Here is an 8989-nt window from a genome sequence, read left to right on the forward strand (position 1 = left end):
GCCGCCTCGTGAAAGCGCCGTGCGTGGTGCGCCAGGTCCGCGCTGGGGTCCGGGCTCCCCGTCGCCCCCGAGCTCGGGGCGGGCAGGCCTTGCGGCCACCCCCGAGGGGGCACAGAGCCCGAGTGCCCATCCCGTCCCGCCGTGTCGCCGGTGTGCGCCTCGCTCTGGAGCCTCCTGCTTTGGTGAGGTAGAAGGAAAAAGGGGAACGTGAGGCTGTGCGTGAGCAGGCAGGATCATCAAAGTCAAAACTGGCATTTTTTCTTTCTGAAATGGAATAGTTGATTTCAAACTTGTCTGGAAATGAACGGCAGCAGCAGTTGGATAAGGAGTGGCAGAACAAAGTGCACGGCAAGATCTAAGCTGCTCAAAAATACCTCTCATTTTGCTGTATCATTCCATCTGTGAATTCTACCTGTAGATCTGGACACGCACCCTTCTAGCCACATGGTAGTAAGCAGTTAGGAGATGGCTAAAAATGACAAGCATGTGAGTGTAATCAAGCCTGTTTTCACGGGGAGAGGGCTCTGCTCATAGCTTCTGAATAAGCTTTCTACTGAACAGTGTGGGAAAACAGCAGTTAATTTTCAGCCTTTGTAGTGCATTTGGATAAAATTCCCCTATGATAAATACTCCTTACTAGAAATAATAAAGACATGAAGTAAATGCTTGTTTGGAGTTTTCCTGGGCATAAGAGCCTCGCAGGCCTGGATGATGCCTCAGATCAAGGGGTTTCCTGCGTGAACACATGGAGGAGCAGAAATCTTTGGGGCTCCCTATGGTGACTCAGCGCTGGGGCTGTTTCCCTTCTGGTGATCGCATGGCCTTTTTCCCATGTCGAAATGTCAGTGACATGGACTAAGCTGCCTTTCCCATCCGTCTGCAATAATTAATGCTTTTACATCAAGTGGCAGAAGACCTCTTGTGTTGGTCATGGAAAGCAGAGTGGTGTTACACAGTCCTTTGCATATACCAGATCACAGTACTGTGGGCACTGGCATGGTTCTGTTGGGTTCTTGGTGACCTGATTATTGAAGAGCGTGCCACTGCTGCTGGCACATCACTTAACCATTGGCTGTTGCTGCATGACTTGATTTGTCCATGCATATTGTAGAAGTAATAAGCAGCAACAAGAAAGTGGCCAAATGTTAGCTGTTTTATTTCTGAGTGCTCTTACCCAGAGGACTGGTTGAGAAGGTTCCTATTATTCTTCAAGGTGACACTTTATTGCTCAAAACATCCTGTATGAGAGTAATTGTCCTCTGTTGTTATGATGGAGGCATTGATTTCCTTGAAATAAGAAGGCTGATGCATCTTAATGGATTAATCTAGTTACTCTATCAAATGGAAACTTTTACATGTTATAACCGTGCTATGAAACCAACTGAGCCAGGATGAGTAGCCTGCTGCAGGAGGGCTGTGGACAATCCAGACTATATCATGAGGGAAAACTGGGTTTTGATTGTTTCATCTGATGTAGGTGCATGCTGGTGGTTAACACGAACTTAGCAGAGCAGGCAGAGCCTTTTTCCAAGGGTGATGTCATGCCTATCTGAATGTAAACTAATTAGAAGAAATTAGGTAGTCCAGCTTGCTTATTAAACAGGTAGGCAGTGGATAAGGAGGAAGCACTTTCTTCTGTAGTATATGCAGAGCAGCATCACATTATTTATCAAGCACTACAAACAATGCTTTTCCATCTGAATGCTCACTTGCTGGTGGCTGCCTCCTAGTAAAATGGCGACTGTTGTATCTGGTCAGCGCTGATTAGAGCAGAGACAAATAAGCTGTATTGTGTAAGCAGGCTCTGGTGCAAATTTGTAGTCTTTTGTTCCAGGTTTTTCTCGGTTTCACATGGCTAGAAGAGGTAACATTTTTAATGGCAGCACTCTGAAACTTCTGGAAACCAAACAATCCTCTCTAACAACCTGAGACAAGTTACAGCAAGTGCAAGAAACCTGCAAGCCTTCTAAAATTAAGCTAGTGCACTAACCTGAAATGTAGGCTGCTGTTTTAGCAGCAAAAGTGGTCCATTTTAAGTATGTGTTTTGCATTGCTAGTGCCTAGATGTCTCCAGGTGGCCTATATAGTAGCATTTCATCCTAACATTGTTTGAAGTGTCTCTTGTGTCTAAAAGCCATACTAATGCCTCTGAGAGGGACGTTCCACGCTTCTTTGTGTCAGCTGGTGTTTAGGGAGCTGGGATTTTAGTAGGGTCTGGAGAGGGAGGAGGGAGATTTTTGAGAGTGAGAAGATAGGACCTCTTTCCTGAGGAGGTGCTGTCAGTGATACAATTGCTGTGGTTCAGCATTGCAGCATTAGTATTTTCATCTTGGATGTCTCCTACTCTTTTTTAACTCAGAGTTATTAATACAGCACTCTGGGACAGCTGGAGATTGATGCACTCACTGAGACACAGGGTACTTTAAATGGCAGTAGTCCCTCAGGACAATGTTCAGTTGATGTTGAGGCACTAAATGAGGGTGTCTGCCTGTGTGCTAGGTGCCTAAGCTCTCATTATAGTCATGGCGATGTAATCAGTAGAGCCAAGGAGAGTGATTATCTGACCAGCCCCTGCACGTCTACTTCAAGGTGAGTTGCTTTGTCGGGACTTTGTTGACTAGATCTCATTTTGCCTGTGAGGGGAGCATAGACGCCTTTACTTTAGCGTCTTTATCTGAGAGCAGTTTGGCCTAAAGTGATTGTCTTTTTATTTGTGAAACTTTTATGGTAACTGTCTCCATAAACAAACTGACTGGCCAGGTGCTGGTTTTGTGCCAAGAACTAGCAAAGTAGTGGGAAACGCCAGCTTTCAGCTAGAACAACAGCTCTCTCCTGTTGTAGTGCAGCTGCATCGGTGCCTTCAAACAATACCATAGTCTTGCTTTGCTAAAGGCTTCAGAAGAAATTGGGGAGTACAGGTGGTCCTACGTCAGTGTTCTGAAGTGGGGAATATGAGCAGAAATGTAAATGGATGTATTTGGGGGGGAAAGGAGGGGATTGTGAGCTGCTGAGAAGGCATCAGAGCATTTTAGTATTTAAAAGCACTGTTTAGTTGTGGATTAGAAGTGAGGAACCATTGTTAGTCCCTAGACTTTGATACGGGCAGTGAACTTGCAAAGTGGAAGTCTTGACCAGCAGTGCAAGGACTTCTGGTGTTTCTTTTAGGTTCGCTTCTTCTTTTCTGAGCTGAGAAGATACTCTAAAATGCATATAGCATGTGGTGTCTCCTTAGGAGTGCTGAGTGTCAATTTTGTTGACAGATCTCTACATTAAGAGTTGACTAGTGCACTTGATTTGAACTATTGCTCTGCTAGGCTACTGGTGTACCGCAGAAATGAGTGTTATCTGGCCTGGCTAGAAACCTGGAGTAGTGCACTTTCTACTGTGGAGATGCTCATGGAAAAGTTACTGCACTGTGAAGCCTTACCTCAAGGTGAGATAACATTTGGACCTCCTACAAGCAACTCTTGTGGAGCAACATCTGCTAATGTGGTGGTTTCCCAACCTCTCAGTTTCTCAAGCAGTGCTTGGCTGCAGTCAACATTCTGGGTCTTGTGGAACCGGCATGGGTCCAACGGAGTCTGTTAGGTTGGGCTCCTTGCCATGCTTGACTGTAATGTTTGTATCTCACCGCTGAGACCAGTCTCACCAGTGAGGCTTGCTTTGCTGGATGGGAACCAGTGTGTTAGTGGGATTTGAATGGAGTTGGTAATAGAACGTCCTGTTGAGTCACTGGAGCTGCAGTTACAACTGAGTCATGGAGGTGTTGGAAGTCATGGCTTTCTCTGCTAGGCTTCTAGTTTGAAACTCCGTGGGGTATTGATCAGTTGAAGACTCTTGCCGCTTCACTTATGCATCTTGCTGCCAGAACTATCTTCTGCGTGACCCTTGTTGTTACAATATGGTTCTCTTTAACGTCTGCTCATTTTTCCTTTTGCTAATAACGGAAAGGTCTTCAGGATTGCTGTTGCAGAATGACTCCTGACTAAATCAAAGGCACTGATAAAAGATAGGGAACTGCCTGCCAACTAGCTTAAAATACTCACGGGTATCTTGCCTTTCATGGAGGCTCTATGTTCTTGTTGTACTCCACCCTGTAACTTTTCTGCACTGCCTGTGCAATAATCACAATGTCTTATATGTCAGTCATGGAAACGAAGGCTGACAATCTTGATTTTTGGCTGAAGGCAGCCCCAGGCACACCTGTCAACCAGCCTTCTGCAAAGTACAGCCGGTTCATGCAACAACTTCTCTGAGTGCCCTGCCTCCATCACCTGAGCATAGACGAGCCATAGCTAGAGATCGGGGGTTGCTCTTTGTCTGCCTGTGCCACGTGATGAGCTTATTGCCTCTTAAATGGAAGGAAACTTGAACTCCATTCCAGTTGGAAGTGTGCTGAATGCTTTCTGGGCAATGTTGTAGACTATGACTGTCCTGCACTATACACAGGAAAGCTCTTTTAATTAATTTCTAATGCTGGTGGCAGTACACATCCTGGTCAGAGCCAGTCAGCAGCTCCAGTCCAGCCCCTTCCTTGCATCTAGGGATTATTAGACTAGTAGACTGTATATTGAAGCCAGAGGTGGGCAGGGAGAGTGGAGCCAGTCTACCATCTGGAGAGCAAATAGTGATTAACATAACGATTTCCAGATGAGACTTCTTGTGAAGCTCCGTGTCATAGCAGCTGTACTGCTGTGGCTGTGTTGGTAGGGAGCCTTTGTATGTTCCCTGGGGATCAGAGGTGGCAGCTACAATGCTGTAGGAAGAGGCTACCTGGCTTTTTCCTGTCCCAAAACAGGACCCTATTGCTGCCTTATTGTATGTTTTGGGACCAGTAGAGTGGAGAAAGATAAATATAGGTACGCATATATTTATACTGAGACAGATCTATCCCTGTCGTGCTATTTGTTGATGAGCTCACAGCAGGATTTGGAGTCTGTATGCCCTGACCCCAGGATGGTGATCTGGGAGACTTGATGCCTGTGCTCTGCACAACCACAGGAGCTTAGAGCAGCCTGTCTACCTACCAGAACAACAGTCTCGGGTAAGAGCATCTCTGCAGAAGAGAGAACCTGCTATACCATTGACCAGCTAATAGGTATCTTCTTCAGGGGCAGACTCTAGGCTTTCTTGGATCAAGAAGTTGAGGGATTAGAGAAGTAAAAGCCCAAACAGTAGGAAGGACAAAGCTTGCTTGAATTTGTATCTAACATAGACACTAATATATGTGATATTTTTCACTCCCCTGCTGTGCTCTGTGCTTATGAAACTCTAATAGAGACTCTTGCACTGGCAGATTTGATGGCCAAATGAGATTTGTCCACCTCACTGGATATAACAGGGTGTAAGTGGCACCTATGTGCAGTGGAAAAGTGGTAGTGAGGCTTGCATCGAAACTTGCCCAACAGCCTGCAGCTAGACAGCTTTGACTTCTAAATCTCTTTCTGTCCTAACGGAGGAATCATCTAGATCATGACTACTTTCCCATCAGTGAACAAAGCACCTAACAAAAGAGGCTGACTCTGGCATGTCTGGGCAGTGGCAAAGGAGTGCTCTGCTATCGTGCGCTTACATCAACTGACTCATGGCCTCGAAGAGGAAAGCTGCTAGTTTAATCCTCCAGCAGCATCGGCTCCGCTCTGAAGCGTGTTTAACTTGCAAAAAGTTCCTCAGTCTGCATCTGTAGTTGCACTGAGCAGTGAAATGGTGTTGAGCTTCTTGCTACACAAGCTAGAAGATGCAATTATGAATAATTAGCAGCTACTGCTGTAGTAGCTGAGAAGTGCTAAGTGCTCAGTATGCTCCCACCTCCCCAGCATGCAGCCAGAAGGGGTTAAAAAGATCCACCAAACCGCCTTACACTGATTAATAAGTAAAACAGGCTGAACACTAGTTGTCCTGTGGCCAACTTAAATGCTAGAGTCCTAGTTGTAAAGCAAATCTTATCTTCTGACCTACCCTTTTAATGCTCCCCACGACCAGGTTGCCTGCTGGGGAACCTCCTCATGCGTTATTTGGGGGCATATCACTTGGCAAGGCTCAAAACTGTGCCAGAGATCATTCTAAAATTTGATGGGATAGATTGTGTTCCAATGCCCGGGGATGTTTCCTGATGTTGTTTAATTTACTGGTATGGATGTAGCTGGTGGGTCTCTGGCAGTAGGCCCAGAGTATTATGGAATTATGAAAACTACAGTATCCAGTAAAAGAAAGTGAAGGTTCATAATAGGTGATCACGACCCTCACTGCACAATAAACCTTTTTGGGTGCTTCAGAAGGAAGAGGCACTGCAGTTGCATGAGAAATCCTGTGTAATTAATCAGCTGAGGTTTGCAAGCTGATGCTACAAACCTGGGACAGCAGAGCATTCAGTGTGGTAGTGATGGTGCTGGTACATGCCAGTGATTCAGCCTGGGCTTTTAGAATTGGCCCATAAGGTGGTCCTTCAGCATTTTATGATCTGTTTTCTTTAGAGATACATTGTGCTGGCTAGAGTTGGTTATCAGTGAGTAGACCCAGAAGTTTATTTATATATCAAATATCTTTAAGTTTGATGTTTGAACAGTGTCTTAGAAGTTTGATCTACTGTTACATAGCATCTAGCTATCTCGATGGTACTCCTTGCCAGAAAATCGTCTTGGTACTAAAGCACTTCCCTTGCTTGCAATTTTTAGTACTGTTTTATTGACTTAATGCCTGACAGTCCATCAGAGGTGGCGTCAGTGATCACAGAATCATTCAGGTTGGAAAATACCCTTGGTGTCATTGAATCCAACCATCAGCCCTACTCTACAAAGTTCTCCCCTACACCATATCCCCAAACATCTCATCTAAACAACCCTTGAACACACCCAGGGATGGTGACTCCACCACCTCTCTGGGCAGCCTATTCCACTGTCTGACCACTCTTTCTGTGAAAATTTTTTTCCTAATGTCCAGTGTAAACCTCCCCTGTTGCAGTTTAAAGCCATTCCCTCGTGTTCTATCACTAAAATCTTGTCTCTTCACAGTATAGATGTGTAAAATGCAGGAATGTACAAATAACAACTTAATTCTTACAGTTGCCCATATGAGGCAGGAGAGCATATAGACTCCACCAATGTCGTAACATCTCCCCCTAAACTTTAACCTCCCCAATTGATTTGGTGACTGCTCTGAAACAAGGTCATGGGGAAGATGGATGAACAAGCTGTATATCGAAAAATGAAGGTGTGAGGTAACTGAAGCTAGTACCTGTTACAGTGGGACTTGGATGATAGATTGGACTAAAGGGAAACTCTCTGGTTTATTCTGCCTTTGTAACAGTCCCTTATTCCAGGCTCCACTGTGCAGATGTGGTACTAAACAGTGCAACTGTCACTCTAGGTCATAGTTGATTGGTTTCATCTACTAAGTGTTCGGTCAAGAAACGTCTAATGTTCATTTCTGACATGAGCAGAACTATAGGTGGCTATAGCATGATTGCAGCAGCAGTTTTTTTAAGACTGTTTCTGATGGGAGGATTTCATTTGATGCTTCAGCTTTGAAATGATACTTCAACACCCTCATGACTCAGCGTGGAAGTACAGCAGCCAGCTTCCATAACCTCATTGAGATGTTGCATAATTTAACTGTAAACAGGGCAGTAGTATGCAACTGCTGTCAGAACTTTGTCTTACATGCAGGATTACCAACGCTTTCTGTAAACCTGAACACAGAGACCATAAGCGTCCTAGGAAGAGACACTGAGAGCTTGATCTCTGCACCATTTTATATGGGTAATTATTTGCTGTATGCTCCAGTGGTTATGAGTGTGCATATTTCTCTGAGGGAGTTCATGCCATCTGAACTGTGTTCTATGTTAGAGCAATTCAGTGAAATGTGGTCCAGCCTGTGCCCAAAGACCATCTGACCTACTGCTGTTTATTCCAAGGAGACTACTAATACCTGAAACACTTACATGCTGCTTTTCTTTGGCACGTGCACCGAGAAACTGCTAAGGCTATGGTGGAAGGAAGGGGTGGTGCTGAAAGTGCCTCTTAGAGAAGATTCTTGGGATGAGGGAGCCATCTGAGATGTGGCTTCTGCATCTGGTGGAGATGTTTCAGCCCTTGCGTGCATGACTTAGTCATGTTGGTGTAACTGCGTCTGTTTGGCAGGGATGACTTCTGCATTATAAACAATCTAGGCTTAGTCAACAGTTTTAAGATCTGTGGATAAAACAGACCTGACAGCATGCTTCATAATGTAGGGAGCAACTTGATTTCTTAACATCCATGCTGGGAATGACTTGAAACTGGAAATGGTGAGGCATAGAAGCAAATGCAAGAGGTACACTTGTGTGTTAGTGTAAGACCTGCCAAAGTGCAGGAACTACCCTCTATTGGGTCAAAACCAAAATCTAAAGCTGCTTGTGTGGTCCATGTGAGTCCAGCAACTGGCTGCTCTTTGAGACTTGCAAGTTCCTTCTTAAGACTGGTGGCTGACCTTTGTGAGTCCTGCTGTGCACGGACAGAGTTTCTTAGAACTGGTTAGGGCTTAAGCTATAGGGACCATGACCAAATCAGAAGGGAGTTGCTGAATGCCAACTGTTGGCTTATTTTGCTGCAGCTCCTTTGCAAACAGTCAATGTCTTTTGTAACAAACTGACAAATAACAGCACCAAGGAGTCAGGTTGTGGGGTGTGACTGGTCCTGCCATCTGGTTTGCACATGTGAGACAGAGACTGGGACAGTGTCTGTTCAAGCAAGGCAGCTCTTTTCTGGATCCTTCCAGTTCCCTGATCAATCAGCTCTTCGGTGGGGGGGCTGTGCCTGAAAAGGGTTGTTGGGGGTGCTGTAACTAAGAAGCTGGGTGTGAGATTTATAATGAATACAGCATTCAGAGGTAACAGATGTCTGGGATGTGTGTATGGAAAATACAGATTGTTAACAGAAAAGCATTCCACAGGCATTTGAGACTTCATCGTGCCTCCTTCTGGAGAAAATGTGGAGTTTAGAAAAGTGATCAA

The sequence above is a fragment of the Athene cunicularia genome, assembly GCF_003259725.1.
Source record: "Athene cunicularia isolate RWA chromosome 3 unlocalized genomic scaffold, athCun1 chr3_part1, whole genome shotgun sequence".
NCBI classification, from domain to species: Eukaryota; Metazoa; Chordata; class Aves; order Strigiformes; family Strigidae; genus Athene; species Athene cunicularia.